This window comes from Bubalus kerabau, chromosome 17 (assembly GCF_029407905.1).
Source record: "Bubalus kerabau isolate K-KA32 ecotype Philippines breed swamp buffalo chromosome 17, PCC_UOA_SB_1v2, whole genome shotgun sequence".
NCBI lineage: Eukaryota > Metazoa > Chordata > Mammalia > Artiodactyla > Bovidae > Bubalus > Bubalus kerabau.
In genome coordinates, this window is record NC_073640.1 from 67,793,289 (window position 1) to 67,813,806 (window position 20,518).

Sequence of the window (20,518 nt, forward strand, 5' to 3'; positions counted from 1 at the left end):
CTCTGTGCATTTTTCTCAGGCTGTTTAAGAACGTTTTTCATAGCCATGGCGAAGGCTTCCGCCTTTTCCTTTGTCTTTTTTTTGCCTTTCTTTTCCTCATATTCCCTACCATAATAGACTGTCTGAGCCAGTTCTAACAGAGTCTAAAGGCTGATGTGGTCCATACGCCCATTTTAATAGCTTACGACGGATATCTGGAGCCGACTGAGTAAGAAATCTATCCTTTAAGATCACTTTTCCCTCTTCACTTTCAGGATCAATCTCAGTGAATCTGCAAAGGCCTTCTCTCAGTCTATCTAGGAATTTACCAGGAGCTTCCTTCTCCTCCTGTTCTATGTCTGCCAATTTGCCATAGTTTAAAGGCTTAGAACGCATCTGCCTAAGTCCTTCAAGAATACATCTAACAAAATGACTCTGATCCCATCTTCCTTTAGCTGTGTTGTAGTCCCAGTCTGGTTCTATAGTTGGGACCGCCTGATTCCCAGTGGCAAGGGCCGCTATCTCGTTCTCCCTCTCCCCTACTGATTCATTACCAAGCCATTCATCTCCATAAGCAACCGCTTTTCCCAAAACTCGAGTCTTTGACTCGGGAGTCAGCGTTTGTCCCAAGATATACATCACATCCTTCCAAGTGAGGTCATAAAGCAGAGTAACACCTTTAAAAGCTCTAATATATTTTTCTGGGTCATCAAAATAGTCTCCCAGATCCTCCTTGATTCTTTGTATTTCTTGATAAGAAAAAGGCTTATTAACTCTCACAGACTGATTATTTCTCCCGGTGGGTGTTTCATAAAGAGGCAACAGCTTGTGTGGCTGTTCCTCAGTCTCTCTGGCTGCTCTGCGCATATGATCCCAGGGATAGATTGGAGAAACCTGTTTTTCCTCTTCTCTTTGTCTCCTGTCCTCCATCTCATCTCTTACTTCGATGGTCTGAGTTTCTACTGAAGCCAGAGTAGTCTGAGGTCGTACTAAGACAGGAGTAGTTTGGACCTCCATGTGGGCAGTTTGAATCTCAGTTTGGAGTCCCAGGTACGGGGGCAAAGTAAGAGGACAAGAGGGAGCTGAAGGTTTCACGCCCAAATCTATACCCTTAGGACATAAGTCTGGCATATTTGGCAGAGAGAAAAAGGGCAACACATATGCTACTTCTACCCATTTCCCTTGTTCCTTATAGACCCAGTCTAATTGTAGAACAGTATTATACTTAAAAGACCCTCCAACTGGCCACCGTTCACCGTCCTCCAATGGATACTGTGGCCATGCAGTATCACATAGGAAGACCTGGTGTGTCTTCTTTAAGCCCTGGAGATCAAATCTATCCCAGTTTTTCAGGATACAGTTTAAAGGAGTGAGGCTGGAATTGTTAGCTCCCATCTGTAAGAGAGAAAAAAAGCGACCAGCGCCATTTTTCTACCAGAGGCGTCCCTCCCTGCTCTAGATGGGGGTGTAGACAGACGTTACACCAAAAGCTTTTCCTTCCTGGTTGGGCTTAGTCTGTCCCTTACCAACGCAGACACCGTACTAGTCCCTCCCGGTTCTACCACCAAGATGGGGTGGGGATGTACCGGGGTAGACTTGATGGCATCCCTACTTGACGTCCAGCTCTTCACCTTTCACCTTGCTTGCCTCTGCTGTCACCCGGGGTGAATCAGACTAACCTTCCGGAATGCCTCCAAAGCTAAAACTGCTAGGGGAAACATTCGTCACCTAAGTGCCTGTGCACGGCCCTGAGTATTTCCTGACTACAATAAGACCAACGGGAACATAAAACTGAGATGTTCTTTCCAAGCATCACCACACCAGTATAACAGCCTTCTCTGATCCACTAAGAACCGGCGTTACCAAAGAAAAAAACCCATTGCAGTCCCTATCTGAGTAACCTTTAACCTCAGAGATGTTCTGGGAGCTAGAGCTCCATCTAGCTTCTGAACTTTCGATTCCTAGCAAGGCTAGGCGCTTTCTTGGCTACCAATCCAAGTTTGGGACCTAAGCCACAGTACACAATAACAGTATAGATCACAAGTCCCTTGAAAGTCTATGATCCGATAGATTAGGTTAGTACTTCTAATTCCCAAGGAGTTATGAAATGGTCAAAGAGACCGAAAAGTTTGACCAAGAAAGGAGAGTTCGGTCCACACACTTTGCCCATTTCTGGTCGGTTCCCGAAGGAGACATTGGGTGCCTCTTGGCATTGGCAGGTCAGTATAACGCCCCGACAGGTTTCTGCCATAAGCCGTATGAGATCACCGTGGAACCGCAGAGCAGGGCTCCTTACTTGCTTCACGAAGGGCATGCCATTCATTCACACAAGCACACGGTAGAAAAGGTGTTCACTAAGAGAACAAAGAACTAGAGCTCCAAGCATCCTTACCTTGTTCTGAAGGATCCCGGATGAGCCCCCAAAATGAAAGGTTGTTATTGAATCACACGAAGACACCGGGATTCTTGGCCCCCGCAGGAGAAGAATTCAATCCGGGGCCAGAGACGAGGCTTGATCGCTCAGAGCTTTTGTGTAATAAAGTTTTATTAAAGTATAAAGCAGATAGAGAAAACTTCTGACATAGGCATCAGAAGGGGGCAGAAAGAGTACCCGCTCGCTAGTGTTAACAATGAAGTTATATAATCCAAAGAATGGCTGGAGGTTGTAAAGACCTCATCAGACCTACTCCCATAATTTACATTTTAAGATAACACTGTCCTCAGGCAGGATGCATCCTTGTAAAGACCAGGTCTACTCCCGTAATCTACATTTTAAGATAACAGAAGGTTTAATCCAGAGACTGGCCTTAGTCAGGATACATTATTGTTATATAATCCTAAGGAATGTGGAGAAAGAAAAAAAGTTTGTCCTTTCTTCCTCCTTGAGAATTCCAGACTCCTCTCTCCTTGGGGACCCCTAGACTCCATATCAACCAGCCTAGGAAATGACTCTCTCACTAGCATATGAGATGAGTGCAATTGTGCAGTAGTTTGAGCATTATTTGGCATTACCTTTCTTAGGAATTGGAGCGAACTGACCTTTTCCAGTCCTGTGGCCACTACTGAGTTTTCCAACTTTGCTCCCATATTGAGTGCAGCACTTTCACAGCATCATATTTCAGGATTTGAAATAGCTCAACTGGAATGCCATCACCTCCACTAGCTTTGTTCAAAGTGATGCTTCCTAAGGCCCACTTGACTTCACATTCCAGGATGTGTGGCTCTAGGTGAGTGATCACACCATCGTGATTATCTGGGGCATGAAGATCTTCTATGTACAGTTCTGTGTATTCTTGCCATCTCTTCTTAATATCCTCTGCTACTGTTAGGTCGCTACTATTTCTGTCCTTTATCGAGCCCATCTTTGCATGAAACGTTCCCTTGGTATCTCTAATTTTCTTGAGATCTGTAGTCTTTCCCATTCTGTTGTTCTCCTCTATTTGTTTGCATTGATTGCTGAGGAAGGCTTTTTTTTTTTTTTTAATCTCTCCTTGCTATTCTTGGAAGTTTGCATTCAGATGGGAATATCTTTCCTTTTCTCCTTTGCTTTTTGCTTCTCTTCTTTTCACAGCTATATGTAAGGCCTCCTCAGACAGCCATTTTGCTTTTCTGCCTTTCTTTTCCGTGGGGATGCTCTTAATCCTTGCTCCTGTACAAAGTCACAAAACTCCGTCCAAAGTTCATCAGGCACTCTGTCTATCAGATCTAGTCCCTTAAATCTATTTCTCACTTCCACTGTATAATCATAAGGGATTTGATTTAGGTCATACCTGAATGGTCTAGAGGATTTCCCTACTTTCTTCAATTTCAGTCTGAATTTGGCAATAAGGAGTTCATGATCTGAGCCACAGTCAGCTACTGGTCTGTCTTTCTTTTTTTTTTTTTTTTGCTGACTGTATAGAGCTTCTTCATCTTTGGCTGCAAAGAATATAATCAATCTGATTTTGGTGTTGACAATCTGGTGATGTCCATGTGTAGAGTCTTCTCTTGTGTTGTTGGAAGAGGGTATTTGCTATGACCAGTGCGTTCTCTTGGCAAAACTCTATTAGCCTTTTCCTTGTACTCCAAGGCCAAATTTGCCTGTTACTCCAGGAGTTTCTTGATTTCCTACATTTGCATTCCAGTCCGCTATAATGAAAATGACATATTTTGGGGGGTGTTAGTTCTAAAAGGTCTTGTAGGTCTTCATACAATCGTTCAGCCTCTTCAGCGTTACTGGTTGGGGCATAGACTTGGATTACTGTGATATTGAATGGTTTGCCTTGGAAACAAACAGAGATCATTCTGTCGTTTTTGAGATTGCATCCAAGTACTGCATTTCGGACGCTCTTGTTGACATGATGGCTACTCCATTTCTTCTGAAGGATTCCTGCACACAGTCGTAGATATAATGGTCATCTGAGTTAAATTCACCCATTGCAGTCCCTTTTAGTTCACTGATTCCTAGAACGTCGACATTCACTCTTGCCATCTCCTGTTTGACCACTTCCAATTTGCCTTGATTCATGGACCTGACATTCCAGGTTCCTATGCAATATTGCTCTTTACAGCATCAATTTTCTCAATTATACCTCAGTAAAGCTGAAAAGGTTTTCTTTCATTTAATTACACCAGGCACATTTGGAGTTATTCCACTTCTGATTTTAGGCACTTGCTCTTGTGCTTAAAATAGGTATTTCCATTTTTATTTCTGAACACGTATGCATTCTCCTCCTCCTTCAGAAAAGGCAAAGTTCTGACGGTGCTTCACCTGAACTCTGGGTACTCATATACACGTGTGTGGGTTGTGCACGGCTCTCTCCATGCACACGTGTGGGCGTGTTTGTGCGTCAAGCGTGTGTCTGTGTACTTTTCCAGAGCTCATTTTCGGCCATGCGTTCCTCTCTGTTGCATCTCACTGTCTCTCTGCCATCTCTTAGTATTCCTTTCCATGTGAAAACAGTCAGTATCTAAGAACTTGCACTTCTGAAAGTGCCTTCTCTCACAGTCATTCTCTTTTTATCAAGTTGCTTGAGAACACTTCCTATTTGGAATCCAGCGTGTGACTCAAGTACTAGGAGAGGAAAACGCTGGTCAAGGTTAAGGGCCCCATGCCCCCAGAGCCGCCTCCTCTCTCAGGACTTGGCGGGTTGAAGCTGAGGCACTGCCCACAGTAGGAGGCAGTGCCGAACCTCCTGGAAGCTGGGGATGTGGTCTGCATGAAGCTCTCACTTCTGCCCCTTGCAAGTACTCCGACTCAGGGGGAACTCTTCCTGGTTAATTCCCTGATGGCACGGCTCCAGTATCCTTTAGCACCCCCTTTTGGTAGGGGGCAGTCTCCTCCCAATGGGCTGGTCATTCTCTTGATAATCTGCGTTTTTCATAGGAAGTAGTTTCAGGACATTTTTAGGGCCTCAGTACAGTCCGCCATGATTTTTCTTTTTTTTAGTTGAAATTTACTTAAAATAGAATTAACTGTTTCAAATTGTTTAATTCAGTACGAAATACTTTTAAAATTTACCTTCAGTTTCTCAGTTTACTATGAAAGGTCAAGATTCAGATGTTACTTCCATTTATTTTTAAACACATGTAGTTAATTAACCTATTTGTTGACGTCGCTGGGGCACACAGGCTCTCCGTTGCAGGGTGTAGGGTCTTTAGCTAAATGTGCCATGTCTGGACCCCTGGCCGGTGATCCCGCCCGGGCCCCTAAGTAAGGAGCGCCGAGTCTCAGTCAGGGGCCCAGCAGGGCGGCCCTCGGGTGTCACGTGCACACGCATGAGTCCCAGCCCTTCGCAGGTCGGTTCTCGTCAGTCAAGGAGGCTCCGTTATTTGCTGCCTCAGCCGTTGCCCTCTGTTGTGAGCGTCTTCCCGTCTGACACCTACGACAGATAGCACACTGGCCCTCAGCACAGGCCCGCCTCTCCTGAATCTCCCTGTCTGCTCTCTGTGCCGCACTCTGGACCATTTCCTCAATGCCATACTCCCACTTCATACGTGGCCGCTCAGCTGTCTTCTTGACTGCATGACTTTTTAACGTGTTGAATCTACTGTATTGTTCACGTTGAACATTTTCAACTCTTTTCAGTGACCACCTGTTCTTCTACAAAATAATCCACATGCTTGCCTCCCTTTATTTTTCTGTGACGATGGTTCCCTCTGTGTGTCCACAGGGGTGGAAACCTTCCTCTGACCTTGAGATGATCCCCGCCGCTGGGGGCCACACGGCCTACCTCTCCTGCTTTGCTGTGGTTCCCCTCCATTTGGGGAACTTTCTTTCTGCCCTTGTCTGTGGCTACGTGTTTCAGAAACACTCTCCAGAGCACGTCTCAGCGTTAGGAGCAGAGGAGGCTCTGGGTGGGCACCACACTCACCCATTCGGTGCAGTCTCAGCCCACAGCCCTTCACGTCCACCCTCTCCTGCCGTCACCTCGTCTGGAAATTGACCATGATGACGGCAGCAAGAGCCTGCAGCCCCACTGAGGGCTGGGGTCGGGATAACAGGCAGAGGAGGAACCTCAGGCACAGAGAAAGGGCACCACCGCCCCAGGTACATGAGCAGCGGGCACACATTTACAGGAGCATCTGTTCTCCAACAGAGTGAGAGCCTTGACCCCAATCAATACCCTCTAAAGCTTGCAGGTGATGACAAGACCAGGTGGAGACTGTGCCCAAGGACACCAGGGCCCTGAGGAGGCAGGAAGCACCCAGGGGCTTGTTCCCAGGAAGGGAGGCTGGACAGTGATGCGATAAAGAGAGACGCCCCTGAAGGGGGCTGTGACAGGGAAAACCCACACTCTGGGGCAGGGGAGGAATTAGTTTCCTTCCTTATTCCCAGAAGCCTCCTCTGGGCTCTCGGCCACGCGGACTCCACTGAGTCCCAGGGAGATACTGACGTGTGTCTCTGGGGAATTGAGCCCTGCGGAGAGCAGGGGCTGGCATCCTCCCCGAAGCATCTCCAGGGCCTGGTGACCCATCCATGGTGAGAACCCCACGGGGACCTGCTGATGTACGGGCATAGGAGGAAACAGACCCCGAAGTGAGGCTCTCGGAGGAAGGACATGCCCTGCTTGCCCACACCTGAAATGGGTGTCTCGGGAACACACTGGGACTTTCACGGGAACGAGAGCTAGGTTCTCACGAAGAGGTAGTTCCCCTTCCTGTGGCGTTGCTGATGTGATGTGAAGCACCAGCCTCAGACAGGACACACCCTGTGGTCTGTCTTTCCGGAGGACACCCAGGTCTCCTTCATCCTCACAGCCTGGACCGCAGGGAGGAGACGCCATGGCCCCTGCGCTCCCCGCCCTGCTCTGCCTTGGTGAGATAAGAGGGGCAGGCAGAGCCGTGGTCTGGAGGGACCCCCCAGCCAGCCTGCTGTGTCGGGGGACCCCAGGGCCCAGGAGGCTCCCTAGGTGGAGAGGCACTGCTCAGAGCTGAGAGCACACCTCTCACAGGGCGCTCTCTTCCAGGACTGAGTGTGGCCCTGAGGACCCAGGTGCAGGCCAGTGAGCCTGTCCCAGGGCCCAGCTCCCTCCTCTCATGGGGACAAGGTCACCCCCAGGCTATGGGCAGGGGGAAGGCAGCTCGGGGCTTACGGACAGGCAGTCTGGGAGGTCTGGGTTGAGAGCCGGGGCATGGGGGGGACGCCTGGTGAGCCCACCTCTGATTTCCTTCCAGGGACCCTCCCCAAATCCACCATCTGGGCTGAGCCAGGCTCTGTGGTCCCCTGGGGGAGCCCCATGATCATCTGGTGTCAGGGGCCCTTGGGGGCCCAGGAGTTCCATCTGGATAAAGAGGAAATCCCCGTTTTCTGGGACAGACAGAAACCCCCGGGTCGGGGACAATGCCAGGTTCTCCATCCAATACATGGGACAGGACCACGCAGGGAGCTGACTGCTACTATGGAACCCGCACTGGCTGGTCAGAGCGCAGTGACCCCCTGGAGCTGGTGGTGACACGTGAGGGACACTTGGGGGCCTTGGGCTCTGCCCTTGGGAGGGCGTCTGCTCTCAGGGGGTGTCCCTCTCACAGCCCAGTCCTGGGGAGGGGAGGGCAGGGTGGGGGCCCCACGGAACCAGCTACCTCCTCCTCTCCTAGGACGCTACATCAAACCCAGCCTCTCAGCCCTGCAGAGCCCTGTGGTGACTGCCGGGGTCCAGCCCCAGCTGATCCAGGGTATTCGAAGGAGAGACGGCATAGGCGAGGGTCAGGAAACAACTGCTTAATTAAACGTTAATTAAGGAAAAGAATAAGGATAGCTCAGTAGGAAAATTCAGTGGAGAAAAGAGGCTGAGTAGCTTGGTTTACGCGGGGGACCAATAAAACTTCAAGACAAGAAGTTTGCACCACTTACGTAGGCCGCAGGCGTCCTTCCGTTCTCCCGAAGGAGAGGAGACACTGAGGCCTCCCCGGTCGGATCTTAGAAGCCCAGGCATAATTAGTAAGCATGGTGGGTTCCGCGCTCCAGATGGAGACTCAACCAGAGTGAGAGAGAGAGAGACATGGGGAGACCAGTCTTTCGAGGAACTGATCCCCATTCTTTATTTTCCATGGTCTACTTTTATACACTGAGATGTTATGCAAAAGTCACGCGGGGTCAGCAGTCCTGACTTTTATCAAAGTCAGGTGCTTCATACAAATGTATACAGAGGTCTTAGGGGTGTTACATCATCTTCTGGCCAGGGGGCCTGCTGACAATTTACGACCCTCTCCTTGTGACAGCGGTCAGTCAACCAGGACACTTATTTCTCCAGGGGTGATTATTCTTAAAACAGACGCCACCCAAATAAAGTTACATTCCTATAGGGTGAGGGTGTAGTGGGTTTTAGTTAAGGAAAGAATTTACTTAGCCTAAGGTCTAACGTGATTTATATCAAACGTTAATACTTATTTCTTCTATATATTCATTAATGTGTGTAAGGGCAGGGGATATGGAGACTTAGCAGTAAACATCAGCTCAACAAATGAAAAACCCTTCACCAATATGATTTCTAATCAGCCCATTATACTTATACTAATAATTTTCTAACTTTTCTAAGGAACCTGTTTTTAGAAGGTTTAAAGCATCTCGTGCCTCTCACGGTTGGGAGGCTGTGAGCAATCACATGTGGCCGGACAAGCCTGTCAGGCAGGCTAGAGAACCTTCAGAGGAGTCTGTAGGTTAAAACACTCCTATCATGCCCAGGAATTATTATTAACTGGAGCTCTAAGTTAACTCCTTCTCCGAAAGAGGTGGTGGGGGACAGCCCCCCATAAAGCCAGAGGTGTAGGTGAGAGCACAAAGTAGTAAGGTAGGCAGGCTCTGGTTATGGGGGTAGATGCTTGAGGATTTTCAGGGGGACTCCTGAGGCTCGATCCCACCTTTGCGTATGTCAAGCCTCCTTCCTCATGACCTTTGCCATGGGCGGAGTGCCTCACGCCGGCCCCCAACATCTCCCCCTTTTTTATTTCTTAAAACAGCCAGATGCAGCTCAGTCCCGAGCTTCCAAATGCTCTGCCGAAGAATCCTGACAATACAAGGAAGAATGTTTATGAGAAGTAGGATTTGAGCACCAACGACATCATAACTAGGGATATTAGACAGAATATTTTTTCCAGAAATAAAGTTAGAGAAGGTGTGAAAAAAGTCATTAGCTGCTCCAGCGGCGGTAAAATCCAGTCAACAGTGTTCCAAGGTCTGTATTTGATTATGAAGTTTCCCTAAGTCCAGGCCAATATCAGAACTATTCCAAACACCTGAGATATGATTTTTAATCTTTTCCCATTCATAATCTGTCTCGTTTACCTTCAAAGATGTCACGCATATCCACCTGTAATCAGTGTGGCATGTCAAAGCCATCTTCACCTTTAAAGCCTGTAACTCAGTCCCAATATGCATAATTGCTTCTTCTAAGGCGTCTACTCTCATCTCTAATTTCCTATCTATAGCTTCCTGAGTCGCTAGAGTTAAAGAAACATTTTTAGACATGGTATCAACATATTGGGCAGTATGCACTTGTTGAGTCAATGATATTGCTGCCGCAGTAACAGAACTAATTGCTGCTATTAAAGCTGATATTCCTAAAATAAGTAAGCCCACAAACCATCGCGATCGCATTAAATCCTGCAGTTGTTGTAACACAGCAAGACCATAGCTATCATATAGGCACCATAAGATAGGATGGGCAATGTAACACCACAAAGGAGCAAACATTACATTGAGGGTTTAAACAAGATGAAAGCATACATTGTTCACAAGTTACCACGTTAGGTCCACCTGAATAACTCATGAATACATTAAGTTTGTTGGAGTCATTAGTAAAAAGGAAAACATAAGGCAAGGGTAGACAAGCTAAAACAGAATAAATAGAATTATTTTTTGGTTGGAGTTCACGCTGCAGCAGCCCTGTCAGTCTCGCTGGGATCTCGATGTTTATCTTGTCTCCCCTGCTGGCGGGCGCCGCGCTGGTCTGGACGGCACTTTGCGGGTGCGCTCTCCTCTCTGGCCCTCACTCGCTGCACAAACTTCTTTGCTCTAGGTCGTGGGGTGCAGCGAGGAGGGTGCAGGGCGAGGCTGGAGGCGCGGAGGCGAGAGCTGCCTGGTGGGCGGGGCGAGCGAGCACGTGCCTCGAACCTGGCCTGTCTGGAACCCAAATTGGTGAATCTGCGTCCTCTGGAAAAATACAAGCACATCCTCGACCGCTAGTTAATAATGGGTCAGGACCCTTCCATTGTCCTGAGAGGAGGTCCTTCCATTTGACTAATGGTTTTGCATTTAATTGCTCTAGGCACCAATGACGAAGCATTGCAGTAATTCCAGCCAGATCAGTATTTAGAATATTTATTACGAAAAGAGCATGTTTGATGGGGAGATTTGATGGGGAGAGCTATACTTAAACTCCCCTTCTTTTAGTTTTTGAATTTGGATTTTTAATGTTTGATGTGGTCTTTCAACAATGGCCTGTCCCTGGGGATTATAAGGGATGACAGTATTATGTTTAATTTGAAACTTTATACAAAATTCCTGAAAAGACTTAGAAGTGTAAGCAGGAGCGTTGTCAGTTTTCAGAGCTTTTGGCAGGCCCAAATATGAAAAACAAGTAAAGAGATGTTGTATCACATCTTTAACTACTTCCCCTGTACGAGCAGTTGCAATAATAACGTGAGAAAAGGTATCTACAGTTACATTAACAAAAGACAGTTTTCCAAATGAAGAGACATGAGTTAACATCCATTTGCCAGAGTACGTTAGGTTTGAGACCGCGAGGATTAACTCCCATAGGTAGACTATTATAAACAGTGGGGCAGTGTAGGCAGGAACGCACAATCTCTCGAGCAATCTCTCTAGGAATTTGGAATTGATATCTTAAGGCAGTAACGTATTGATGATGAAGTGAGTGAGAGGCTCTGGCCTCCTCAATCACAGTAGCCACTGTATTTCTGGTTAACAAGTCAGCCAAATCATTAAAGGCATTTAAAGGGCCGGGCAATCCGGAATGAGCCCGAATGTGTCCAATGAAAAATATTTTATTCCTTTTCCAAATTTGTTGCTGTAATTTACTTAACAAATGAAATATGGTAGTTTTATTTTCAGCAAAACCACAGTTTCAATATGTGGAAACAACCTGACAATATACTGAGAATCAGAATAAAAGTTAAATTTTTCATCTGCAAACATAGCAAAAGCCTCTATGACTGTTGTTATTTCAGCTCTTTGACCTGAAGTTTCCCGTGTTTTTAAAACCTTTTGGTGATTTTTAGTAACTATGGAGGCTTTACCATTTGCTAACCCGTCAGTAAAAATTATCTGAGCATTTGGAATAGGAGATTGTTTACATCTGACAGGAAAAATAACTGGATGTCTGGATATAAAATTCAACAAAACATGTGAAGGTAAATGATGCAAAAATTTGACCAAAATAGTTTCCTATAGCAATCTGCCAATTTTCAAACATTAGAAGAGCATCAAGTTGTTTCTTATTATATGGAATTACAATTTCTGATGTCTCTTTACCAAATAATTTAATGTTCCGCTTTTTTCTTTTAATATCAAAGTAGCTATCAATCCTGGATAAGAAGCCGCTACTTTTTTAGTTTGAGCGGGAAGATGGACCCACTCTAGGGGGCCGTTTTGCCATAAAACCAATTTTTTGTCTGGCTACCCCAATTACACCTATGGGGGTTTCATGGTAAAGGAATTGTCAAGCAGTTGTCAATTTAATTTTTTAAATTTTTAAAATTTACATTTTAACAACATAAATTTAGGGATATGTTAATTTAGGTCTAATGTTTAGTTTAGGTCTCTGTATAAATTTAAATAACAAATGTATAAACTCCTTATCTCATTTTGGTATACAGATATGCCTAAATGCAAAATGTATTTATATATGTATTTATATATGGCAACAAGTATAAACTTATTGACATATAATATATAAAAATCAATATACTTGAATTAATCTTTATAATTATTAATTAATATATATTAAAGCAATACAATACGTGCACAGCTAATACCAACCAACACAAACCAATGTACTGCAATAATATATGTCACACATATATAATATAATTATACAGTATATAGAACATATATCACAGTACATCAATCCATACCAATTAATATCAGCCACACACACATTATATTACTGCAATATACATTTAATTATATAGTATATATATAATATGCATATATAGTATACATATTAATTATATACAAATTAATTAAGTATAGATCTACAAATAGAATTAAGTATACCTTTATTATATTTTATTTGTACCCATATCTAATTAGGCAAACTGTAATTAGGCAAATATATTTATATTATGTATTTATAATAATAATATATATAGTATTGTTAATTGTACCGCCTGTTGATAACTAAGAAATTGAGAAAACCCTTCTCTGAGTATCTCCTATTTGAGACAGCACGTCCCTCCCCCATAGGGTAAAGGGGAGCGTAGGAACTACATAGGGTTGGAAAGTTTCACAGGTATCTTTAAACTGCCAATCTAACATTTTTGAACTTTTAACTACTATGGGGGCTTGAGGGCAAATGAAACAAAATTTGACCCCTGAAATCTATCAGGGCAACTTGCCAATGATCACTATCTTGTAAAAGACTTGCAGTTGATCCTTATTGAATGGAATTACTATATTTGCTACTTCTTTTCTAAAAAGTTCCACACTTCTTTTTTCCTCCTTTTATAATTAATTGTGCAACCAAGCTGGGATAAGATAAAACTATTTTTCTTGGGGTCACTGGTAGATGGAACCAACGGGCCTTTTTGTCACAAGCACCCTGTAGGTGTGTGTTTTGTGGCAAGAATAATTTAATCTCATCTTTTGGTAATATTAATCCTAATTAACTGATCATTTAAGGTCTCATCTACTTTAATAAGAGCCGTCTGTCGTCTTAGTCAACTTTCTCTTAGAACTGGAATTAGGATCGCCTTTTAAGCAATCAAACAAAGGCTTTAAATCTGCAGTAGTCAGTTTTGAATGTGGGCGTATCCAATTAATGTCCCCTAATAATTTTTGGAAATCATTTAAAGTTAGTAAACAATCTCTCCGCTTCAAAGGGGCAGTTTTTAAAACTTTTGGCAGACTTAAACATGAGAAGCAAGCAAAGAGGTGCTGTACAACATCCCCACAAGCTCTTCCAGTCATCATTTTGCAACCTAAATCTGGTCCATAGCTTTCCAGATGACAAGCAACCATCTAATCTTTGCTTGAATACTTCCAGCAATGGGGAACTCACTACTCTTCAAGGTTTTAAACTCTCCCTCACCTTTTTTTCTACAGCATTCCCACCCTGCATACCACTTTCTCTAATCTCACCAACTCATTTTCAATAGTATACGTGGGCCAGGAACTGGGCCAGTTTTTCCCAGCAATGTTAAGAGACGTCTGTTCTTGTGTCTAATAGCCCTGACATTTTATTTTCTTGAATTAAAAGATCTTTTAAAGGCCTTGGAGCTGTAATTTCCTGCACCCAAAAAGCTAGATCACTAAATCCAAATACTCTGTGGCTCCTAGCCTGAGAAGTCAAGTTTTTTTCCTGTCTGATACTAAGGTAAAAAGCAAAAACTGTGTTACTCTTTGACCTTTATTAATTTGCACAGTTTTAGTAGGCGGTGAGGTCAAAACTTCAATTTCTCCAATATAATCAGAATCGACTACACCGTGCACCACCAAAATTTTTTGAAAAGAAAGCGAGCTACGCCCTAGCACAAGTCCTACAATGCCCTCAGGTAGGGGGCCAGCCACTCCCATTGGAATTGGAGTAACCGGCTTGTCAGGGGTTAATATTGTTGCTAAATCCCCTTACCGTTCTGCTTTCCTCTTAGCCTGGGTGAGACCCCCCTGAGGGGGTTTTCTCCAAGGAGCACCTTTGCATATTGTGCATGCAGTCTGTTTTAAAAGCTCCACTGTTTAAAAAACTGTTTATCTTTTTCAGGCTTAGGCAACACTTTGAGAGGCTTTGGGGGCAAAGTGGGGAACTCTTGGGCCCTGGAAGGCGCAAACGGAGGCGGCGGCTATCGCCCCAAATCAGAAAGTGGTGGATAAGTTTTTTTAAAGTTTGCGCAGAGGGGGAGGTAGCTCGCCAGGGCGTCTGGCCACAGTGTCCTGTAAGTCCTCTCCTCTCTCCTCTGCTGATTTTTTTTTTCCTTCTTCTCTAAATCTTTCTCAAGTTTTCTTTCCCTCACTCTATCTTTTTTCCTTCCTCTTCTCTTCTCTTTTACTTTCTATCATTTCCTTCTTGTTTCCCTCTTTCATTCTCCCTTCTTCCTTCTTACTTTCTCTCTCTCCCCCTCTCTTTCTCTCTGTATCTCTTTTTCTAACTTCCTTTTTTCCTTTTTCTATCTTGCTGCATTCCCTGATTCCTTATTTCTCCGTTCCTCTCTCCTTTTCACTCTTTAGTTCTTTTTTTATCTTTAGATCTTTCTCTATTTTCTTTCCTTTTTTCTTTTTCTCTTTTTTTTTTTTTTTTTTTTTTGCTTGGGTGAGGCCCCCCTGAGGGGGTTTTTTTTTGCAAGGAGCAGGCTCTGTATATTGTGTATTCTTTAAAAGCTCCTTTGTTTAAAAGAAAACTTTTAATCTTGTTCAACCCTAGGCAATGCTCTGGGAGGCTTTGGATGTAAACTGGGGAATTCTTAGGCCCTGGGAGGTGCAAGCGGAGGTGGAGTAGTTGCCTTAAATCAGAAATTGTTGGATAAATTTTTAAAGGTTTGTGTAAAGGGAGAGGGGGCTCGCCAGGGCGCCCGGCCGCAGCGTCCTGTAAGCCCTCTCACTCCTCGGGAGGTAGAGCACAGTCTCCTTCCTTTTCCTCATCAATGGCAGAAAATATGATCTGCGCAGAAGGTGGAGACCCACTACCATCCACCGCTATAGCCTCTCCCATAGGTTATCCCACAGCCTCATGACGAGGGTTCAGAACATTTTTAATCATATTTATAGGATAAGTTTTTAGTTGTTTTTTTTTTTTTACCTTCACCCAAGTATCTAAATTAACAGTAGCCTCTTTAACAGTTTCAAGATTACTTGTATAAAGAGTTGCCATTCTTAGTTTCAGTGTTACCCATGTCAGAAAATTAAGTGTAATAGATTTTGCTTTTAGCTATCAAAAGATCAGGCCTTTCTTGTCAGCCTTTTTAGAAACCGTTTTTTCTCTCTAACTCTTCAACACTTTCAACACTTCCCACTCCTCTCGCCCTGTCGATCCTACAGGGGGGTCCGCGGCACCCTTGAGTGGGGTCCTAGCCGTCCCGAACACTGGAAGAACAATAGGGCTGATGACCCAGATTGTTCCGGGGGGGGGGGGGGAACAGCAGGCTGATGACCCAAAACTGTTCCGAGGGAGAAGCAGTAGAGCTGATGACCCAAACTGCTCCATGGGGGAACAAGAGGGCTGATGACCCAGTTGTTCCGAGAACGGGGGAGCAATAGAGCTGATGACCCTAATTGCAGGGAGCTTACCTTGGAATATCCTGTCTCGGGCGCCACCTGCCGGGGTCCAGCCCCAGCTGATCCAGGGTATTCGAAGGAGAGACGGCATAGGCGAGGGTCAGGAAACAACTGCTTAATTAAACGTTAATTAAGGAAAAGAATAAGGATAGCTCAGTAGGAAAATTCAGTGGAGAAAAGAGGCTGAGTAGCTTGGTTTACGCGGGGGACCAATAAAACTTCAAGACAAGAAGTTTGCACCACTTACGTAGGCCGCAGGCATCCTTCCGTTCTCCCGAAGGAGAGGAGACACTGAGGCCTCCCCGGTCAGATCTTAGAAGCCCAGGCATAATTAGTAAGCATGGTGGGTTCCACGCTCCAGATGGAGACTCAACCAGAGTGAGAGAGAGAGAGACATGGGGAGACCAGTCTTTCGAGGAACTGATCCCCATTCTTTATTTTCCATGGTCTACTTTTATACACTGAGGTGTTATGCAAAAGTCACGCGGGGTCAGCAGTCCTGACTTTTATCAAAGTCAGGTGCTTCATACAAATGTATACAGAGGTCTTAGGGGTGTTACATCATCTTCTGGCCAGGGGGCCTGCTGACAATTTACGACCCTCTCCTTGTGACAGCGGTCAGTCAACCAGGACACTTATTTCTCCAGGGGTGATTATTCTTAAAACAGACGCCACCCAAATAAAGTTACATTCCTATAGGGTGAGGGTGTAGTGGGTTTTAGTTAAGGAAAGAATTTACTTAGCCTAAGGTCTAACGTGATTTATATCAAAGGTTAATACTTATTTCTTCTATATATTCATTAATGTGTGTAAGGGCAGGGGATATGGAGACTTAGCAGTAAACATCAGCTCAACAAATGAAAAACCCTTCACCAAGATGATTTCTAATCAGCCCATTATACTTATACTAATAATTTTCTAACTTTTCTAAGGAACCTGTTTTTAGAAGGTTTAAAGCATCTCGTGCCTCTCACGGTTGGGAGGCTGTGAGCAATCACATGTGGCCGGACAAGCCTGTCAGGCAGGCTAGAGAACCTTCAGAGGAGTCTGTAGGTTAAAACACTCCTATCATGCCCAGGAATTATTATTAACTGGAGCTCTAAGTTAACTCCTTCTCCGAAAGAGGTGGTGGGGGACAGCCCCCCGTAAAGCCAGAGGTGTAGGTGAGAGCACAAAGTAGTAAGGTAGGCAGGCTCTGGTTATGGGGGTAGATGCTTGAGGATTTTCAGGGGGACTCCTGAGGCTCGATCCCGCCTTTGCGTATGTCAAGCCTCCTTCCTCATGACCTTTGCCATGGGCGGAGTGCCTCACGCCGGCCCCCAACAGGTGACCTCGGGAGGGAACGTGACCCTGCAGTGTGCCTCCCGTCAGGGATTTAACAGATTCCTTCTGACCAAGGAAAGAGAAGACAAGTCCCCTCGGACCCTGGATGGACAGCAAACCCCCGACAGGCAGACCCAGGCCCTGTTCCCCGTGGGCCCCATGACCCCCAGGCACGGGTGGACGTTCAGATGCTACGGCTTTAACAGGGACACCCCTCGGGTGTGGTCGGCCCCCAGCGACCCCCTTGAGCTCCTGGTCCCAGGTGAGGAAGTCCCGTCCTGACCGCATACATTTGTTCAGACAAGACAACGTACTGGGGTCTCTGCTCCCAAGGGGAGCCCCTGTGAGAGGGTGGGGAGAGAAGCATGGGGCTCACAGGACAGACACACAGACTGAGACACGGCAAGGCCTGGGGCCGGGCCGGGGGAGGGGGGTCCATGAGGGAAGCGGTCCCTACAAGCCAGAACATGTCTCTCCCCAGGGCTCTCTGTGAAGCCCTCCCTCCTGACCCCGCAGGGCCCTGTTGTCATCTCTGGACAGAACCTGACCCTCCAGTGTGTCCCTTTGACATCAGCTACACCAGATTCGCTCTGTCCAAGGAGGGGGAACAGGACCTCCCCCAGCGCCATGCCCGGAGGCCCCAGGAGGGGCTCTCTCAGGCTGACTTCCCCCTGGGCCCAGTTGGCACCGTCCACGGGGGCCGGTACAGATGCTACGGTGGACACGGCCTCTCCTCCGAGTGGTCGGCCCCCAGCGAGCCCCTGGAGCTGCTGGTGGCAGGTGAGGAGCCAGCGGGTCAGCTGGGGACCAGACTCTGCACAGGCTCCACCGGGGAGCCTCAGGGGTGATGCTGGGACCAGGGGGAGGGGTCCCAGGGAGGGACAGAGAAACGGGGTCGGGGAGGGGAGAGACTTTGAGAAACAGAGACAGCGCTGAGGGGCCAGAGAGGCCCACGGAGTCTCGCTCAGAACCCGGGCCGGCGCCCACACCCCCTTCCTCTCTGCAGGACGGCTCAGAGACAGACCCTCCCTCTCGGTGCGGCCAGGCCCCTCGGTGGCCCCGGGGGAGACCGTGACCCTGCTGTCAGTCAGGAAAACGGACGGACACCTTCCTTCTGTCCAAAGAGGGGGAAGCCCATCGCCCCCTGCATCTGCGCTCTCAGGACCAAAACGGGCAGTACCAGGCCGAGTTCTCCTTGAGCCCTGTGACCTCAGCCCACGGGGGCACCTACAGGTGCTACCGCTCACTCAGCACAGACCCCTACCTGCTGTTACAGCCCAGTGAGCCCCTGGCGCTCGTGGTCTTAGGTGAGGCCCTGGTCTGTCCGTCTCACTCAGCAGCTCGGGGCTCTGCCCCGGGAGCGCAGGGCGGTGGTGGAGGAGGGGGCGCTGATGGAGGGGCCCCCTGAGGGAGGGGCCTCAGAGCCTGACCCCCGCCCCTGCCTCCCGCACTGGGGTCCCCGAGGGGCAGGTGGACAGTGCAAGGGTCTAGAGGAGGCCACAGGGCCGTGCAGGGCAGAGGGGAGTGAGGTGGGGACCCCGGGTTGACCCAGTCCACCCCCTCCTGGGCTTATTCCCAGGGCCCCATTCTCCCAGCCACAGACCCAGACCCGAACCTGGCGAGTCTCGTGGCTCTGTGCTCAGGGGAGACAGCCCACCCCAGGGCGCTTTGAAATTCTCTGGGAGGACAAGGCCCCTCAGATCGTCAAGGGCTGGTGGAGAGTCGGGTGGAGATGGCGCCGGAGCCACAGGCTGCAGGGGCCTGAGGCTGCTGGATTGGGGGTCAGTCTGCGGAGGCGCAGACCCGCCCCCACCCCATCATACTTCCGGAGGCTCCAGGGATCGCCCCCTCCCCCAGGCAGAGTCAAGACGGCAGACGCAGAGGACTGAGCGAGCGTCTGTAGGGGGTGGTGGTGGGTCCGTGGGACGTCGCAGACCACCGCTGAGGGGCGGCTCCCACCCCAGGACCCCGCAGACACCACTCAGGGGCGGCCCCCACCCCGGGACCCAGCCGACTAAGCTAAGGGGTGGGCCCCACCCTGTGCTGTCTGAGCTCTGGCAGCTCAGGGTCCTGAGCAGGAACGTCTGAGACAGTAAGAGAGGCCCCGGGAGGCTCCCAAGGAAGACATGGACCACCCACAGCCTCCCTTCAGGACCCTCAGGCCCCCTGACACCCTTCCCCATCACCGCAGTCAGACCCACGAGTGGGAACAAGGACAGCGTCCCCGTCAGGGGCTGGGCTCCAGGGCCAGGTCCTCTCCCAGGAACCGGTGCCCTGGGCGCACACCCCGCTTCCTGGTGAAGGGGCCGGCTCTGACCTGTGCGCCCTCACCCCAGACTACACGGTGCAGAATCTCACTCGGATGGGCCTCGCGGCCTCTGTCCTGCTGCTCCTCTGGATCCTTCTCTGCCAGGCTCGGCACGACTGCAGAGGAGCCCGAGACGCGGCCCGGAGCTGAGCACGGGGCTCCACACCGCCCAGAGCACCGGAGCCCGGGACGCCAGCTTCCAGCCCAGAAGCTTCGGGAAGAGCCTTTGCCACGCATGCTTGGTGCGCTGTCTGCAGAGACCCCTGGGGAAGAGACGCGCCGCGGGGGGCAGGAAGAGGCCCCGGTGCCCCGGGGGGCTCAGCCTCTGCTCACGGGGGCGCCCTCCCTCCCAGGGAGGACGCCCTGTCTCCTCTCACTCCCGGCCCGAGGCGCGTCCTACATGGCAGGGGCGGGTCCTCACCCTGCACGCCCGCAGGCTCTGTCCAGTCTCATGGAGGACGTGAGCCTCATTGTTCATACCCGCCTTCTCTGGTGTGCACAATGACCTCCATCCCTTCTCAGAAACACAATGTCGTTTAAGTAATTGAATGAATGGGTTAAAGTGGGGCCCTGTTTGGAACAGTTGGATCCTAAACTCTTCCCTGAGCCCCCTCTGGACCCCTCATGCCCCTCCTCCTCATCAGAGGACACCGGTGTAGTTTCTCCAGAAACACTGTCAGTGTGAAGGGACACCCTGGTGTTTGAAGTGACAGTCAGGGCTACGCTGGTAAATGAGCTCAGGAATATATCGTTGTGTAAAGAACCCCGATATGGGGTTTCCCTGGTGGTGAAGAGTCTGCCAGCCAATGCAGGAGACACGGGTTCAATCTGTGATCCTGGGGGACCCCACGCGCCAAGGAGCAAGTGAGTCTGTGAGCCGCAGTGACTGCTCCAGGCACGTCCTGGAGCCCACGTGCCGCAGACAGACCAGTGCTGCAGACGCCTAGCGTCTGGAGACCGCAGCAAGGGAGTAGCCCCGCTCA

The 20,518-nt window shown here is 48.2% G+C and overlaps 1 long non-coding RNA gene and 1 pseudogene across 1 annotated transcript; one reads left to right on the top strand and one right to left on the bottom strand.

Annotated features, from left to right (window-relative positions):
• The first annotated feature begins 7,242 nt into the window (after positions 1–7,242).
• Positions 7,243–19,685, top strand: LOC129631463 (leukocyte immunoglobulin-like receptor subfamily A member 6; annotated as a pseudogene).
• Positions 9,684–17,176, bottom strand: LOC129631467 (uncharacterized). Its single transcript, XR_008704041.1, has 3 exons — positions 16,152–17,176; positions 15,917–16,015; positions 9,684–10,609 (listed from the first exon to the last, which is right to left on the bottom strand). It is a non-coding gene; the product is annotated as an uncharacterized LOC129631467 (long non-coding RNA).
• Positions 19,686–20,518: the final 833 nt, after the last annotated feature.